Genomic DNA, 20156 nt, shown 5'->3' on the forward strand with positions numbered 1-20156 from the left:
ATTAGATAGACTGCTATTTTACATATATAAAGAATCAACTCTTTATTCCCAGAGTACACCACTTCTATGACATGGCAAAAAAGCATCACTTACATCAATCATTATCCTTCTATAGTTAACTATATGGCTACACTTAGTTCAGTATATGTGTCACAGAAAATACCTAAGAAGTAGGTTGAGCATTGGGATGCTGGCAAACCTGGAGACAGATGTGCTGTGTGCTGTTTATTCTCTGTGTTGTGCAAGCACCATCTAGTGTACACCTTAGATCCATCAGTGCCTGAGGAATAGCACACATATACACACTTATGCAAACATACATAGAACTATGCAGATAGATAATCAGCCTATTTCCATGTTGTATATAAATCAAATGGCAGAAAAATCATCGCCCCTTCTATTTGTTAACTCCCTACATTTCAGCTGAGCCCCACCCAAGCAATGGGTACTTTTTCTCTCCTTGTGGTTGCAGATTCTTAGGAATGCTTTCCTGTCCTGAGAAAACATACTGAAGGTTTCAGCAGAGATTCATATTCTTAGAATACCCTGTGGTAAAAACTAGAGAGAAAGCTCATTGCTCAGTCTGCATTCCCCTCCATTAATTTGATAAGGAAACAAATGATCATGACCTGAGTGCATCAACCCCAGACACATTCAGCATAAAATCAGGGAGAGCCGTTTGAAACCTTGGCCACTGTACTTACTTAAAATGATTTCCTGTGAAAAATGTGCAGTCTAGCTGACTGCATCCCAATGAGACTTTCTCTGGGTCTAGAAAACAGATCATCAATGCACAGGCATGCGCAGAACACTCTCCAGCTGCTGAGAGAGTAGGGAGTCTGGTTACTAAGCAACAGAGACCATACAGTTGCCAAAACAGATAGGCCTCAAATAAGCATTTTGGGCTGGAAAATAATGGTTTCCCCTTCCCCTCCCCACTTATCAACAAACAGTTACTATGTTTCGGATTCAAAAGAGCTTGTGTGGAGGAGAAAAAGGCCTGGCTTCCTCCTTTAAAAACCAAAAACAACTATTATTTGAAAATATAAAATAAACATATATAAATAAATAATAAATATCAAATTATATGTAGGCGGTAAAAACAGGGAAACAGCCCTTTTCCATCCCAACAAAATCTTATCCCTGGAGCTACCCGCTGATGCTATATCTACACTTGGAGCTTGGGGGTGTGATTCGCAGCTTGCATAGGCATCCCCATGAGGTCCAGGTGGAGTTTACATTCAGGTTGGCTAGCCTGTGGCACTGCTTGCCACTGACCATGCTTCCACAGCGACAATATTTTTAGAACAGTAGCTCGGTTATGTCTATGCAAGCTGGGAACCACAGACCACAGCTTCAAGCGCAGACATAGCCAGAGGTTCACATGTTCAAATGCGGCCACTAATTGCGTAAGGCTTGATTTTTAGATTCCAGGCTTGAGACATTGACTTGATTTGGTCCTGAAAGTGCTTGTTCAGCACATCTGAAAATCAGGCCAAAAAGGCAAGATTTTTAAACGTAGTAACCTAAGTTAGACCACATAAATAAGTGGCCACATTTTCAAGAATGCTGAGAACCCAGAAACCCCCACTGACTTCAGAAGAACCTTCCCAGCACTTTTGAAAATCAGGCCACTAATTTGCAAGTCTAAATATCTAGTGGTTAAATCACTAGACTAGGACTTGGGATTGCTGATTCCAATTCCTTGCTCTGCCACAAACTTCCTGTGGGACATTGGACAAACCACATAATCTATCTGTGCCTTACCTCCCTATCTGTAAAATGGGGATAATAGCACTTCTCCACCACACAGGAATATTCTGAGGATAAACACATTAACAAGTGGGAGGTGTTTAGATACTATGGTGATGGAGGCTACATAAATACCTAAGATAGACAGATAGCATGGATTTAGGAGCCTATACTACATTCCTGTCTCTGAAAAAAATCAGCCTTGGTGTAAATTTGAAGCTTTATTTGTGGAAAAATATGGCCCTAGATAATTTTCCAGTATCAAGATTCTCAAGGTACAATTACTTCCTGCCTACCAGCTATTTCAGGAAAAACACATATATGCAATTTATGTGCAAATACCATATAAGTAACATATGGTATGATATTGACTGTGTCTGAGACATTTTGACTAGAGTTAGTTGGAAAAATGTTTTGTTTTGTTTTTCTGTGGAAAATGTTTACTTTTTGGCAAAAATTGAAAACTTTTTTTTCAGGCAAATACTGAACGTTTTTGACTGAAAAACAAACAAACAAAACCTTAATCTGGAAATGTCACAGCAATGCCTCATGGAAGCTATAGTTTAAACGTGTCCATTCTGTTCTTTGTGCTGGGCTCCCTGGTTGAACTACATCTCCCATGATGCAGCATGGTCTCCTCTCTCACTGAGCCATTTTGGTTTCTCATGTGTGGCCTTGGCTACAGTACATATGGGGAAATGTAGTCTGGCTGGAGAACCTTTATGGGAGAATGGGGAAATGAAACAATAAAACTACAACTTCCAGGAGGCATTGTGGAGGCATTTCCAAACTTAAATTTTTGGGCTTTTGGCCAAACGTTTTCAGTCTTCTGTCAAAAAAAATAGTTTCAGTTTTAAGATGTTAGTTTTTCATTACAAAGTTTAAATTTTACACAGACAGCAGACAGTTTGTGGGGAAAAAAAACAATTTCCCATTGATAGTTTTGACAGAAATTATTTGACCAGTCCTCATTTTGACCTATATGCAAGTTGCCCTTTCATGTACTGTGCTCCATACACATAAGTAACATATTAAAACATAACAGTTTTTATGTAGATGGGAGACATGCAAATGTGTCATTTTCATATACAATATACTATTTGTCAGAATCATATGAATTTAACTATCAGTGCCAGGTGCACAAGAGCAGTACTGGGGCGGAAGGTGGCACAACAGGTGGCTTTCACCATCTTTCCCCCCACATTCCCACAATCTTGGAGGCTGCTGGAAATTGAACCAGCATTTGGTGCAAGTTAGAGCAGTCTTAGCACTGTTGTAACTATCACCAGTGGATAATGGCTTACCAGTCACATGTTACCAGCTAGGATTACCTCTCTCTGGTTCTTCCCCTTCTCACACTTGACACACCCCTTCCCTTCTCCTAGCCTGCTCCATAATGACCACCATACCAGAAGACCAGAAGCCCACCCTACCTCAATTGAGAATTATCCTAGAAGAACCCTCATGTGCTCCCGCAGGGCAGCTATAAATCCCCTTTGTCTCAGGAGACTTAGTAGACACTCAGTATCTGGCAGACAGTCTTGTGCTCCAAACTCACAAGCTCCTATTACTCAGGCTACAAGAGACAGGTCTATCTTTTTGTGTCCTGAGTTCCTGCTGACGTCAATGAATTCTTGAGTGGCTGCAGAATCCTGACACTGGAAGTGTCTCTCTCCCTCTTCTTTCTATTTGTGGTATTTTGCACAATCATTTGCTGAATATATTATGGCGTGTTCTTTACCTCCCTCTTGAGCTTTATGACCTTAATGCCATTTCATGCTGTGGAGGCAGGGAAGAGAAGGGAAAAAGGAAAACTGTCTGTGGTGAATCAGGCATTTCCAACAATTGATTCTAAAGTGGTTATAGTCAGTGTGCACCAGCACAGATTATCTTTCTACAGCTTCTAAAGATCAACCCTCTGGTGGTTACAGGCACATTTATGTAATGCAAAATCAGGGAGCACGGCTGTGGAACTGGCTATTACTAACACTTCTTGTGATTTTTTTTAAGTTTAGTTTTTTACAGGCAATTTATTTTTTCATGCAACAGCTTTATTTTTGATAATAGCTAGACTCCACTGCTTCTGATCTGTTAAAGTTCATAGATGGTAGTGTTTGTGAGCTAGGAGAATTATTGTTGGTGTATACATTTTATTGGCTTTGCAGTACAGGACAGTCAGGGCAGCTGTTATGCTCTCAGCAAGGAATCCTGGGAAAGGGAATACTTTTTCACCTTGGTGGCCTTGGCCTGCTGAAGATAAGTAGGCTGTATTCTCTCTTCCACCACAGTATTTTATACCCAAAATGTTGTATCTAGGAAACAGACTCAAAGTTGTATCAGTGACAAATATATTTCCTTGTACTTATTTTTTAAATCAATTACAAATACTAATTGAAGGGAAGAAAAAGGTACTATCTAGGTTCTCCAAAGGGGCTAGATGAGAGTCTATAATTGGGAACCTCATTTCATTTGGCTGCTTTGTAAATCCCAGCCTTAGTTGACAGCTCAGCTAGCATAGTAGACTAAGTTAAGTGTCAGTAACTTAAATCACTGATAAATAAATCAGGATCAAAAAATAAAAGGGAGACATTTCTTTCCATTTTGAAGCACAAGAGAAAAGAGAAGAGGAAAATAATATAAAGCTAAATCCCAAAGTACTTATCAGGGTCCTGAATATCTTTCCAACCCTTATGCATATGCTTGACTTTATACATGTGAGTCCCACTGAGTTCTTTAGGACTGAAATTAAGCACAAGCATTGATATTTATAGGATGTAGCCCTTACTTTTAAATCACTCCTTGCTTTGGTAAAACTCCCATTGAGGATCCAGTCCTTCAAGGTAGATATGCTGAACACACTCAGATCTCACAGTAGTTGAGTGAGAATTTTGGGATGTAACACATAGAGAATATGGTAAGAAAATAACCAATACAGAATAAAACAAATTGAAATCTAATAGCATTGAAATTTCAATGGGACAATTCCTGAAACGTGACAAGCTTCCAGAATCCACATTGAAGTCAGTGGATGATGTTAAGCAGGTATTCAATCTGTTGTAAATAATGTATTAGAAGTATTTTAATTTAGTCATATATGGTGTTAGGAATTCTGGACCAAATTCATGGTGGATCTTTAAAGAACTGAGAGAAAATCTATCAGGGATGAATTTGGAGTTCTTATTTTCAACTCAGTTTTATTTTCCCATTGATGATATAGTAATTCACCTGCCAAATGTTCAACTGTCTAGAGCTTTTTATTTCAGTACTGTTTCACAAGTGCTTAATAGTTCACCATTACTTAAGCAATTGCTTTATCCCATTGCAGTCTGTTAATTAACTTCCTGTACACTGTGAGATGCTGTCAGACCAGGTGCCAGTTCATGCCAGAGCCCAAGGCCAATTCACTTGATCAAAGTTATTGTTAAATGAATGAGAGTGTATTTAGTGTTTTAACTTAATGAAAACTAGTGAGATGTTACTTGTATTGTTTTCAGTTATCTGTATTGTGTTATAATGTAGTAGCTAATATTTACATTGTGTATACCCCTGTAACTCAATAATCCATCAAATCAGAAATAAGCCTCATGGAATGCAAATGAGGAAATTTAAAAGAAAAGTGCTAATTTCAAAGCAAGTGGTCATTGTATTTGATGAGTGGAGTTCAAAGACTCAAAATTCATTCCTCACTCTCTGTCAAAGGAAAAGCCCAGTTGGTAATAACACTGTCAGCTTGTTTTCTGTGAGAAGAAGCTATGAGTATGGATTCAAGGAAAGATCCTTTAATCTCTGGCCTATGTGGGCTCATACAGGGAAGTGTACCAGATGCAAAGCAGCAATACCTAGAGACAATCTAGGAACCCTAAAAAGTCTTTTTAGGAAACTGACAGTTTATTACCTCACTGCCACCATTTGGAATTATGAATTCTGACTCATATATGCATATATTATACATGCTTTAACCTCTCAATAATTCTCACTTCCTTTTCTTAGCTAATAAACCTTTAGTTAGCTTACTATAGAATTGGCTACCAGTGTTGTCTTTGGTGTAAGATCTAGAGTACCAGTTGATCTGGGGTAAGTGACTGGTCTCTTGGGAGTGAGAGAAACCTAGTGTGGTGTGATTTTTGGTTTAAATGACCTTTTATCACAAAGTCCAACTTGTCTGGGTGTCAAGATAGACTGGAGAGTCTATCCCAGACCCCGGTGTCCTGTACCTTAGGGTTCTTCCCCAGCAGTACCCCACCATGCTCTAGGTCTCCCCTCCCAGGGGAACCCCCAACCCTCTTACCTACCTTGCCTCAGTGGCTACTATCAGTCATCAAGTGGCCCACGCTCACTGGTGCAAACTGCAGTCTGCCATGGCCACTCATCATTGGCAAGGAGGTTGCACCAGTTGCCTATCTCTGGACTGCCTCAGCCTGGCGAGTTGCCAGGTTGGAGCTCCCCATCTCCTCTGGCCTTTCCCCAGCCCTGCTCTGCTCCAGGTACCCTTTTCTTCCTGGCAACTAGATCTTTCTTTCTTTCTTTCTTTCTTTCTTTCTTTCTTTCTGGCAACTAGATCTTTCCCACAGCTAGAGAGAGACTGACCCAGCTTCTCCCTGAGCCCTTATAATAGGGCCAAGTGTGGCCTGATTGGGGCATGGCCCCAGTTGTGGCTGCTTCCCCAATCAGACTAGCCTTTTTTCTAGGAACGGGATAACTACCCTGCTACAGTAGTTCTTTCCAAATTGCAGTTTGGAAGTAATTGACTGTCTGAATATGGACAATTTTCCTGGAACCTAATGTATAAGCAGAGCTAACCAAGGGGTGAGGTTAGTGAGATGAAAAGATACTGTTCACAATGTAGTATAACAGGGAAACAAAATTAATGATATAGAGGCACAAACAGTAGATGACAAGCAGACATGGAAATCTACTGCTCCAATTCTGCTCCAGTGGCTCTCTCCTTAATATGGTTTGTATCACTTCTAAAGAGTGGATTTTGTGAGAGATTCTATTTCTTCAGTTCATGGGCTACTCCTGATGCTGCTTTCTCTTCCTGTTGATAGGTTTAAAAGGACCAACTGAGATATGGAAATCTAGAAGTTCAAATCTTTTTACACAAAAGTCATAAAATTATTCAGGTTGTTAAAAGAAGAAAAACAACACTTGCTCTATAATCCAGCAGAATCTTGAGGTGGAGCAGTGATGGTTTCAGATATGGAAAACTTGCTGTTAGACCAGGAAACTCTTATTGTGTCAGATGGAATGTTGTAAACAGTTGCAAATTATCAAAATAGTTCTTGTCTGTAGGTCTCATGCTTCTTTCACTAGCAATGTGAAGTAGAGAGAAAAAATCCCACTCTCCAGTTGTTAGTGTTTTCAAATCATATAAAATATTTCTATGAGGGAATGTGGTTCCTAGCTCTTGCCTCTTACTTAAATTTGAGGTGAACAAATCCCTAATATGGAATCCCTGGGTTTTTACACCAAATCTGAATCTGATTAAAATTTGCCAAGTGATCCTTGTTCTTATAATAAGATGAATCTAATCCCCAGACCTGAGCTTTGAGGTGTCCAACATACAGGTCCAAACTGTGTACCTTGAATCTTATCTTAGCACTTGTCTACAGAAACATTTAGTTCACTGCAAACAGGGGTGTGAATCTACCCTGCACTAGCCTGCAGCAAACTAACTCTGCATATGGATCCTGCTGATATGCCTTAACAGTTTGTTAATGTGCCATGATGTAGTCCCATTTCAAAAAGGACAATATTAAAGTGCATTAACAAATGGACAATTAGTCCGTGGCAGGCTAGTGTACAGTAGATTCATATCCCAGCTTGCCTGGAACTAATTGTTCATGTAGACAAGCTTTTAGACTATGAGAGAATGGTTAGTGCTCATCTATTTGCATGAGTTATCAGAGTCTTTTAAAAATACATCAGTTTTAATGATCCAGATGCTGTGCCCATTGAAATTAATGGCATAACAATCTCAAAAACCTTTATGAAATTAAACAATAAGTAATTACACACAAAGTTATGGTAAAAGAACATTGATAATATTGCAAAGTCAATCACTCAAAAGTTAGGAAATGCCAGAATGAATATTGCCTGTGCAACTTTAATTTGGTCCCCTGTGCATATGTGTTATGAGATGGTAATTCATTACTTTATCACACCCAGAGGATGGATGGGGCTCATTTAATGAAGAGCTATTCTATATTTTGATTATTCTCATTGTTCAGTGTGTGGCCCCAGGCCTTATTTCTTGCACACTGATCAAAGCCTGCTCTGAAAACAGAAAGATAAGTTTCCTCAGGAATTCCTCTATAGTATCTGAGTGTTCCACAAACATTCATTAAATTATCTTCACCACAGCCTTGTGAGATGAAAGGGTATTATTATCCCCATTTTACAGATGAGGAGAAGCAGCAAAAGAGATTAAGGTCAAAAGTATTAATTAATTTTGGGTGCCCACTTTGAGATACCTTTGACGTGATTTATATAGTACTTTATATGTTCAAAGCAAACACCTGCAATTGTGAGTGCTTAGCATTTCTGCAAATCAGACACCAGAGTCTTAAGTAAGACACCAGAAAATGAGGAACACAGTGAACATTTGTGAAACGTTTACTTTAAATAAAAAGGAACTCTGTGGCAGAGGGAGAATCCTGTTCTCAAGGGCAACATTCATCTGTCTGAGATATTCATTTTTCCCCCTGCAGAATATATGACATGCCTTTCAGCTATCAGTGGAGTAACTGATGGCAGTAGTAGGTTGTCATCCTTGATGTGACCGGTATGAGACAGAAACTTTGCTAGTGGATTTCACAGATTTTTGCTCATGGCAGCGGAATGGTCAGACTCTGGAATCATGAGTTTCAGTCCAGGCTCAGGAGAAAAATGTGTTCTAGTTTCCACCCCCACAACCTTGATTCATTCTGTCCCAATCCTCTCTTTCCCCCTCCCCACCTTCTGATCCCATTCTCCAATACAAAATCTTCTCATCCCAGTCTCCTTGCCCAGCCAGTCCTAGTTTCTTTCCAATCCCAATTGCCTCCCTCACAATCTCTCCTCGCTCCCCACATTCAGTGTCAGTACCCTGTCTTCTTTCCCAGTCAGTTTCAGTTCTCTCAGCTCAGCTCTCATCTAACCTAGTCAGTAGCAGGAGCTCTGAGAGGCTGGAACATGTTTAGTTAACCAAACAGTTCCAGTTTTGCAAAATTATGAGCAACTGAAAACAGGGACATTTAATGGGAAATATGAGACAACCTTAATGGCAGTACCCGCCCCATTGATAATATAAAAAGGACAGAGAAAGTTAAAAGGCACAAGCAGAGGAGAGAGGATGTTTTCAGATGGTGGAGGCTCTTGAATCATAATTCAATATAAAGATGTGTTCTTCTTAAAAATTGAAGTCATGCTGTGAGGAATTGGTAGCAAATCTGAAGATGGAAGACAATTTGGGTGAAAGTGATCATGCAATGATAGATGTCATGATTCTAAGGAAAGGATGGAGTGAAAGCTGCTGAATAAGGAGAAGGGACTTCAAAAAAGCAGACATTAATAGACTCAGATAATTGGTAAGAAAGATACCATGGGAAGAAAATCTAAGGGAAAAGGGAGTTCAGGAGAACTGACAGTTTTTCAATTAAACAATATTAAAGCAAACTAGACCCATGTGAAGGAAAGCTAGGAAGAATAGTAAGAGGCCAATAAGGTTCCAAAAGGAGCTCTTTAATGACCTGAAAATCAAAAGGGAATCCTACAAAATGTGGAAACATGGACAAATTGCTAAGGAGGACTACAAAAGAATAACACAAACATATAGGAACAAAATCACAAAGGCTAAGTCGCAAAATGAGTTACACCTAACAAAGGACATAAAAAGGAATATGAAGAGCTTCTATAAATACATTAGGAGGAAGAGAAAGATGAAAGAATGTGTAGGTCCTCTACTTAGCAGGAAAGAAAGCTAATAACAGATGATATCAAGAAGACTGAGATATTTAATGTCTATCTTGCTTCAATCTTCAGTAAAATGGTGGTCAATGGTGACCAGATACTCAACACAATTATTATTAACAAGGGGGAAGAATGTAAGCCAAAATAGGGAAAGAACAGATTAATGAATAATTAGATAAGTTAGATGCATTCAAATAAGCAGGCCCTGGTGAAATTTACCTAGGGTACTTAAGGAATTAGCTGAAGCACTCTTGGAACTGCTAGTGATAATTTTTTAGAACTTAAGGAGAATGGGTGAGACCCCTGAGGACTGGGTAAAGGGAAACATAGTATCTAGCTTTGAAAAGGACAAAAAAAGAGGACCTGGGGAATTATAGACCATTCTGCCTAAATTCAAATGTGGAAAGATACTGGAACAAATTGTCAGACAATCAATTTGTAAGCACTCAAAGGACAATAGGATTATACCGAATAGCCGACATAAATTTTTGAAGAACAAATCATGACAAACCAACCTAATTTCATTCTTTGGTAGGGTTTCTTGCCTAGTGGATGGGCGAAAGCCATAGACATGCTATATGTTGATTTAAGTAACACTTTTGACACAGTCTTAAATAACATTATCACAAACAAACTAGGGAAATGTTGTCTGTATAAAATTACTGTAAGGTTGGTGCACAAGTGATTAAAATACTGTACTCAAAGAGCAGTTATCAGTGCTTCACTGTGAAACTAGGACTTTTATTGTGGTCATTCCAGGGTCTGCCCTGAGTCTGATACTAGTCAATATTTTCATTAATGACATGTGTAACCCGATTGGGGTTTAGAGAGCATGGGTCCTAGTTATCCCAAAAACAGGTTTTGGGGCACCCCTAGAATAACTTACCTATTGCTCTCTTAGTCTGTCTTTCTTAAGGTATGGGTATCCAGGGTATACTTGAAGGACACGGATACAGCCTTCCGATAAATGATTGACACAAGCAATATTCTTTTCAAAACAAGACACCTTTTTATTAGTATAATCATAAATCCCCAATACAGTGATAGTCTAGAAACACAAATAAGACACGGATTCCTTACTGATGTTATAAAAACAGGCATCCATTACAAGTTAAAGATCATTTTAAACCTCAGTAACAGACTGTTCATATTATTCTAAGTGTTTGTGTTCCATCACAGATGGCCAGTTTGTCACAGAGAATTGATAGCACTTGGGAACAGTACTTTAAATCTTGCATATATAAAACCTTTTTTACAAGTAACACACAGTTGCATATCTTTATTAACACACACACACTAACATTAATTCTACACTATGCTATGCGATACTAGAATTATAACTGGCAGGCTTAGTCTGTCTGCTGGCGTCTGCTCCGTTTGCTGCTGCTGCTGCTGTTTGCTGCGGCCACCATCAGCTCCTTCGCCACAGCTCCTTGTGGTCAAGTCAAGTCAGCTCTTTCTTCTCGATCTCTCTCTTTCTGCTCCTGGCTTCCGACTCTCGACTCCTCTCAATTTCTCTCCCTTCCCTAGCCATCGGCCTTTTATACTGAGCTAGCTGTCAGATCTTTTATACTATCTGTTTTTAGCCTCAGCATTTCATTGGCTATCTGTCCTTTCTATTTTTATCCTCCAATTTGTTGTCTACCACTTTTGTGACCGTTATCTGTCAATCATTGTTGTTTACCCCTTTTGTGACGTTTAGTCTATTTGGCTCTCTGCCAATACATCACTTCCTCATTCTACTGCTCACGCTCACTTCCATTGTTTACCTCAGAGTTATGATCTGACGACCTTTCCCCTACCTTTGTACTGCACATGCTCAGAAACACCTTGTGACCTGAACCTTCCAGTGGTGGAGTGACTTTGGCTGTCTCAAAATTGAAGCGAGGGACACCAAATGGAGTATGAGGAATTTCTCCAGTATCTTTTTGAGCCAGAGGGAGTGCTGATTGTTCCAGGAAGAGGAAGTGCTGGTCATTCCAGGGGTGTGGAGAGAGGAAAAGTGACAGAGGGTGTGTGCCAGTAGCTGCAGCAAGAGGGCTACAGCGAGCAGGACCTCATATAGTGAAGCTTATATTAAAATACTTATCAGGTCCTGTCTCAGTCTTCTTTTCTCAAGAATAAACATGGCATAACATCTTTAATGTGTACACATCAAAGCACATAGGAACATTATCTACAATGCCAGGTCCAAATAGCTCGTGCACACTAACCTGAATGGGACTCAGTCTACATAACTCAGAGGGAAAAAGTGTTGATCCAAGACAGTCTTGCTGGGATTTAAACTCATTTTTCAGAAATCCAGATTGTCTCCTGTCATGGCAAAACCTGTGGGAAGAGGGTGGGTAGCCTGGGGTGTGGGTAGGGAAGACCATTCTATGAGATTGCCTTTTTGTCATTTTCCTTGCAAAGTCCACTGTAGGGGATGAAAGCCATGGATTTTGGAACCACCTCACCACCTTGATTGAAGATCCTGGAAATCCACAGGTCCATAGAAGCAAGAGCCATCCTGAAGAGACAATAGCCCCTCCATCTGGCTTCACTTGCTCCAAAAAGAGCTCCGTTTCCTTTGTTTAGGTCTCCCTGAAGTTGCTCAGCCACAGCTGAGGAGAACCAGAAGAAGCTAACAACATTTTGATCTGAATTCATTGGCAGCTGCTTTTATAGGCAGAATCCCAATGGGACTTTGCCTTATAGAGCATCCCCTTATCTGCCATTCATCTATGTCCTCAAAACTGCACAGCCCCTCCCATAGGGTGCTGGAGGGGGCAGTCAGTGCCATAGAGGTAGGACAGAGTAGGAATCATGTGAGTAGGATCCCCAGGCCTCACAGGATATGTCTACACTGCAAATAAGCACCTGTGCAGCATTTAACCATTTATGAATGGTTAAAAAAAGCAGATGACTTGTGCTGGCGGGTCTTAGGCTGCGGGACTATACAACTGCAAAGTAGACGTTTGGGCTCAGGCTGGAGCCCAAACTCTAGGACCCCACGAGGTGAAAGAGTCCCAGAGCCTGGGCTCCAACCTAAGCCTGAATGTCTACACTGCAATTTTATTGCCTCATCGCCTGACCTCACCAGTCTGAGTCAGATGACATGGACCAGTCATGGATGTTGTCTTGCAATATAGACATACCCAAGGTGTCTGCACATTTATAAACCTGATGTTAAAGTTACCATCACGCTAACCTCTTTGGCTATATTTGGAAAAAAGTGAATCACCAAATGTGGCTCATTATCATGCCTCTAATTAAAATCTTCCAGGCCTTCTTGTTTTACAGTAAATGACTAATAATAAAACCAGGCCAAGTCTTTTCTGGATTTGGAAAGGGCAGCAAAGACACAAGCTGGGATTTTCAAAGGAGCATAGCGGAGTTAGGTCTCCAGCCAAACTGGTCCCCAATTCTGATAAGGATGGTGAAGATCACCAACACCTCACAACCTTGGACGCATGGGGAGAAAGACTTTGGAAATCTCCTCTATGCCACAGTCTGATTTACTAGTACAACCCTAGTTTGCATTCAAATGTGAATTTCCAAGAGGCTGCCACACAAACTCATGATCCCCATATTGTTGACATCTGATGTTATCCAAAGTGACAAAGTGTTTTCTGGCTTCTGTAAGTCAGCTGGAAGATGCCAGCTACGGGAACAATGTGCCAGCTAACTTTTATATAAAAAGGTATCAGTTCATCATCTGAAATGCATCCGATGAAGTGAGCTGTAGCTCACGAAAGCTTATGCTCAAATAAATGTGTTAGTTTCTAAGGTGCCACAAGTCCTCCTTTTCTTTTTGCGAATACAGACTAACACAGCTGCTACTCTGAAACCTGAAATTAAAATGTTCCCTCTCATTGCTATGGATCTTTTTATTCCTTCTATGCATTGATATTTAGGGAATCCATATGTAATTTGGTATGAGTATATTTAATCATGATCTGCACAAGCACAGTGTTTAGCTGAACACATAAAATGGACTATAATGATTCTAAAATGTTTAATTTAAGAATTGCTGCCTCTGTGCATACGAATCAGAGACCTGTGTTTAATTATTGATAGTAATTAGAGCACAGAAGCAGACAAACAGCATCTGGTGGCAGGAATAATTCCATACCCCAGCCTTTACTCAGAGTCTCCTTTTGGTACCAAAGCCACGCTTCACTGATTCATTTGCTGCACTGTAAAAATTTGGTTTTCTGTTTCTAAACCACCCTCTGAAACCATTCTGCCTTCTTATGAGCCCTGCTGTCCTTATGAGTTTTGCCACTCTGGGCTGAGCAGATGCTACAAAGGGATAAAGTTGGTAAGATGGTGGTCTGATGTAATCAGACTCCAAATATTATTCCTATGTAAGTACTTCTCTGTTTGCATGTATGCTCTGTCTTGGTGAATGCTAAAATTTTAAATAATGCATTGGCATTAAAGCCTGAAGGTCACTATAACCAGAAGGATGCTCTGGGAAATACCAAACATGAACACTTAAGCAGAGCTGGCCAAACAGTAAAACTAGCATTTGCCAATATTTTCCCAATTAGGCAGCAAGAGTTTAATCCTGTACCCCCTGGAGTCAATGAAAGTATTGCCACTGACTTCAATAATTGTAGGAACAGATCTTGAGTTCCATTTGCTGTGATTCATGGGTTCATATTATCGTTTACCAGCAGTAATCAGACAAATGCCAGGGAGTTGTGAAAATGTCATGAATCCAGGAAGTTTCACATATTTGAGCATGAATGATTATTCATCTGAAAACTCATTCTAGGAGTGATTTATTGATTAGAGCTAGGGAGGGGGCAGGAGGGGGAAATCACTACATATTTTTCAGAAACTTCCCTTCCCCCTCCACCCTGAAAAAAAATCTGTTAAAAAATTTATGAATGGTTAAAAAAAAGTATGGAAAATTTACCTCTAGTTTTTATTACGACTTGTTATTTTCCTGCTTAAAATGTTCCAGGGAGCGGAAACAAAGCATGTAACTTAGGGGAGCAAACATTCAACATGGATACCAAACAGGCAAAAGCTGAATCATGAATAATTCATAGCCTGAGAATGATCTGTCTGAACTAGTTGTCAAACAGGTACAAAAATGAATACATTAGAAGAAATCAAGATCAATTTGCAAAGGATTTGTGAAGCTAGAAAGGAGATAAATGCAGAGGGCTAGTTTGTTACTTACCCCTTTATGGCTTCAAGCAAAGCAAGGACCACAACGTGATCTGGAACTCCTATCACACACTGGAAACCCATCCCAGACCTTATCCACTTTGGGAGTCTGGGCAGGAAGGTGGGGAGATGAACCTCTATGAGATTGCTGTTTCCTAAGGTAAGTAGGTGAGTGGGGACAAAGCAGAGGAAGTTAGGGAGTGGGTGAAGTCTTGACTCCTTTTCCCCAATGCGCTGGCAGGGAGAGCTGGCAGGGCATGAGGGGGAAGTAATACATGCATTGTCAAGGGTGGCACAAAACTAGTTCCACCAGGGAGCAAGGGAAGAACAGAGAAGAGATTGTGATTCAAAGCTTTGTTCTGCCCCTTACTCAGAGCTAAGAACAATGTCTCTGTCTAACCCACAAGGGTTATTATTCATGCTGAAACTGTAATCTTTTTCTGAAAAAAAATACACATATATAAAAGAGAAGTCACTTTTGTATTTGAAGGAGTGGCTGTTTTCTTCCTTCTGATTCACATGGAATGAAAAGCTAAAAATTGCATAGAACATTTGGAAAAAAAATAGCACCAGCAGGAGGGTCAATTGAAAAGAAGGCATTTGCAGCATCAATATTGTACAGGGTTCTATTCATTTGATAGTGGAACCTGTTTGCAGTATTATTGCACGGTGAACGAACACAGGGTCAAGATCTGCTCTGACTCCAACAGGGCTGCATGGAGCATAAAACAGGGCAGAACTTGGCTCAAATTGTAACTAATGGGAGATGATGAGGGAATGAAAATAAAGAACCAGGTTCTCGGTCAGTAAAAAGGGACACACCTCCATTGACTTCAGTGGAGCTATGCTGCTTTATCCCAGCTATTAACTTGGCCCAAAGAGATTAATAGACAAAATTATGTTTTTAAATTCTCAGACGTCTTTAAAATCATTAGGCCTCTGGTGCTTCCCACTGCTCCATGATGTGCGGGACGGGGGGGGGGGAATCCATAGAGAAAGGTGGGGTATATGGAGAGTGTATAGGGAGAAAAGATGTTTAGATGAAGCATAAAATTGCATTCTTGGAAGTGTAGCTTTAGCAGACCTTTTGCATTAAAGATGTAGAATGACTCAGTAGCCCACAGACTGCTCATTGGACACATTCAGCTTAAACTAAAATGCCATTTTTGAGTAAAATGTATCAAGCAGTTTCTAGTAAGAAAAAAACCAAATCTCTTGCTTTCTGTCATGAGATGTTAATCAGCACAATAGAATTTCAGCTCCTTCCTGTGAGACATCATTCATGAATGATCTCATATTGTACTTGTACTTTCTGTATGCCAAACATGAGTAATCTACTGGAACCCCTACGAAAGATACTTCAAGTAAAGCATTAGCAATTAAAAAAAATCAATTATAATCTGGTTCTGTACCTGTGCTACTTCCAGATAGGAAGTTTCTGATTAGTTATATTTCCTGTATTAGACATATTATTTTTGAATGCCACTAAATGCTTTGATTTGGAAAGTGCATGGACAGTGAGTAGTCTGTGGTAAAACAGTTTTTTTTCCACCAAATGCATCCGATGAAGTGAGCTGTAGCTCACGAAAGCTTATGCTCTAATAAATTTGTTAGTCTCTAAGGTGCCACAAGTACTCCTTTTCTTTTTGTGGTAAAACAGTGCATGTCATAAGTATATCATGTTTTATTGAAATACTGAAACATTCTGCTATTAAACAAATTTCTGGGGCCTGATTCTCATTTGCACTAAAGCCAGTTTACAATGCTCTGGTGAAATAATGTAAGCCAACTTTAAAACCGCTTTAAACTGAAACCATAGGGTGAACTGGCCTTTTCAGGAGGCGGGCAGTCAGATGCAGCTGTGTCAGATTTAGCTCATCTCCTCAAGTGGAGGAATGAAAAGGGTCATTTGAACAGCAGCCCAGGCTCATCTTCTCAAGCCTAAGTGATTTGTCCAAGGTCACAGAGGAAATGGGAGGGAAAGCTGGGAACTGAAACCAGATTTCCTGACTCTAACTCCCACCACTTAACCACAAGACCACCGTTGCTGCCCCCCATTAAAGCCAGCCCTTTGTTTCTGTCCTGCAACTGAACTCTCTGATTAGAGCAGGTCAATATTTTTAGTGTGGAAAGTTTCCCTGATAAAAATATAATCTCATTGAAAAAGATGTTTTTTTGAGAAAATCTCAAGTCCAATGAAAAATTTAAATTTTCCAGAAAAAAAACAAACAAACATGTTCATTCCTGGGCTAGGGCCCTACCCATTGGACCACCCTTCCATTTAGGAGCTTGAGGGTTCAGCAGGCTTTGAACTTGGGACTGCGAACATAAGCCTCCCTAAGTGCAAACATAAACTTCTTATGTGGAACAGCCCCTAAAAGTGGCCACGGAGAAACCTTTTCCTAATATGAGTCACAAGTTTACCAAAGAGTTTTGTACAGATTGGGATCCATATCACAATGTTCAAATCTAGCATTGGGCTTCCCTGAAGTTTATACATACTCACATCCAACATTTTATTCAGACCTCTCTCTAGTTTGGGTCTTTGGAAGTTGCCTGAAAGCCTGGTGATTTCAAAAAGACTAAAGAGGAAAACAATAATTAAATACCAGTCATATTCATTACAAAGCTTGTTGTTATTAATAGCATTATGTTTTTATGAAGCTTGCATTTAATAAAGAGTCATCCTTACCCTTACCAAGGAGTAGTTGGCTCTTTTATTCAGGTGGGGTGCATCTCATGGGAGGAATTCACATGGTGTGCACATGCATTGTTTTATGTTATGGTATCCTTTGAGTATCTTTTGGAGTTAAGCATTTAGGATAAAATTCAGCTTTGTGCAAGAGAGGAAGCACAAAGCCAATGCACCATTTTCATTCTCAAAATAGGTCCTAAGTAATGTTATTGTTTATTGTTTATATTACAATAGCCGTGTACACACTTAGAACAAAAAGACTGTCTCTGCTCCAGAGGGTTTCTTACCTAAAAACAAGAGTCAATAGATGAAGACAGACAGACTAATGGGGAAGTACAAGAAACAGTGAAACAATAGTGGTTGGCATAATAGGTGGAGGTCCCTGCATACCTGTGGCTTAAGCAATGTTAATTTTTTATAGGCAAAGGAGAACTTAAAGGAGGGATTTGAAAGAGAATATGTTTGCAGGGAGCTTTGCAGATGTTTACAGGGAGTACCCCCTAAGCATGATGGGCAGCATGGAAGAAAACAAGAAGCTGCTGGATTGCAAATGTAACAAGTGGGCAATGGAGGCTGGCATCATGGACCAATTGGAGGTGGGACTCAAACTTTCAGTACTGAATGAGAGATGATATGTAGGCTGAGCATAGACCATGAAGGACCTTGAAAGTGAAGACAAGCAGCTTATGTTTAATACAGTAGAGAAGAGGGAGCCAATGGAGGAATGCAAAGGGAAGGGTGACATGGTCAAAGCCACAAGCTAGGAAAACGATCTTTGCAGCAGCATTCTGAATGGATATGAGTAAAGCAAGATTGCATCTGTCAGGGCCAGAGAAAAGGGTGTTACAGAAACGGAGATGCAGGAGGAGTCTGGATGAGAGTTTCAGAGGGGTAAGTGTGTTAGTCTGTATCAGTAAAAACAACGAGGAGACCTTGCGGCACCTTAGAGACTAACACATTTATTTGGGCATAAGCTTTGGTGGGATTTCATGAGAGTTGTAGCTGTGTGGATGGGAAAGGCTATATTTTAGAGATGTTATGCAGAAATAATCTGAGACTTAAACACTGATATGAGGACCTAGAGAGAGGTCCAAGTCAAAGACCTGGATGACAAGAAAGATGGAGGTTTTGTTCACAGTGATCGAGAAAAGGAGATAGTGGGGAGGGTCTTTCCAGACTGAGCTTGAGCTGATGGCCATCTATGAGGATGTGACAGAGAACGGACAGAGATTTTAGTATGGACAGAAAACAAGCCTTCAACTCTATGCAGGATGAATTTCATTCTTGAAGTAATATGAAGACTCAAGGCAAATGTAATGGGGTTTAAAAGAATATCTGAAAAACGATCCAAGAAATATGTCAGAAAGGGAGATAGTGATATTTAATATAGGCAAAGTTGACTGTGTTAGGAGACCAACATCAGAAAATCTCACATAAAATGTCTCTGTATACTTTCCTATTAACTGTACCATGAAATATGCTTTTCAGGCTTATCTGGGTTGGTTTCAGTTACTCTGGATGTTCCTCCTTTAGCCAACATTCAATTAATTAAAAAACTCACAGAAAAGCACTGGGTGAACCCACTAGCAATGTCTGAACTTTTCATTTTGTTCCCCCAGAGTTCAGATAACAGTGCTGCTATGAAACTGCTGAACTGGAAGAACATTCTGCATACAGAAATGCAAATGAATTCACTGAGTGTTCCAGTTCACTGCCAAAGTCTCATTTCCAGTATTGCCACAATGAGTAATTTATCTGTTGGGTTCAGAAGCTAAGGGTTCTGCTAGGTATAGCAAAGTGAGATACTTAGGGCTTGATTGTGCACAAAATGGCACTATTCATATGCATGATTTCACTCACATAAGGTCTTGCAAGGCTGGGCCCTGAAGTGCTCATTTGTTGCCATTTATTGACCAGAATGCTGCAGCTACATGGGCTACTGAGAGCTCATCAAATCATTCTCTGTTCTCTACTCTGGCTTCTCCTAGAATATAAAGTCAAGTCAAGGTCTTGATCCTTATCTTCAGGAATCTCAGGGGCCTGTGCCCAGGATATCAACAAGATCATATAAAGCTCTGGGATGAACCCAGAGGTCAATAACTCCACTTCTCAGGAACAATGGAGCTTTCGACCACAAAGGTAAAGGACATATATGGTTCCATTGTTCAAGAAAGTGGAACAAACTCCCACATGAACTGACCATCCCAAACTTCACCAACTTCCATTCCAAAACCATAGTGCATTTCTTCTACCTGCATTCTCTAATATAAACACAGAGCAGTGCATACATTTACAAAGGTTTTTTAAAAAATACTCAACTGCACATGCAATTCTCCTCTGAGGAGAGAATGGCAGAGAGAACAAACCACATATGACAGATGTTACTCAAGCCACTTAACACACTACTGGCACGTGCTCAGATACTATAATGATGAAGATAGTATACGAGCCTACACAAAATAGAATAGTTTACAGGTTTTCAAAACCATGATACTGTTGCAATTATTAATATTATTGATGTTGTTGTTTGCATTACAGTAGCACCTATGGATGTCACTCAAAAACAGGGCCCCATTATACTAAGAACTGTACAAAC

This window comes from Dermochelys coriacea, chromosome 5 (genome assembly GCF_009764565.3).
Source record: "Dermochelys coriacea isolate rDerCor1 chromosome 5, rDerCor1.pri.v4, whole genome shotgun sequence".
Classification (NCBI taxonomy): domain Eukaryota; kingdom Metazoa; phylum Chordata; order Testudines; family Dermochelyidae; genus Dermochelys; species Dermochelys coriacea.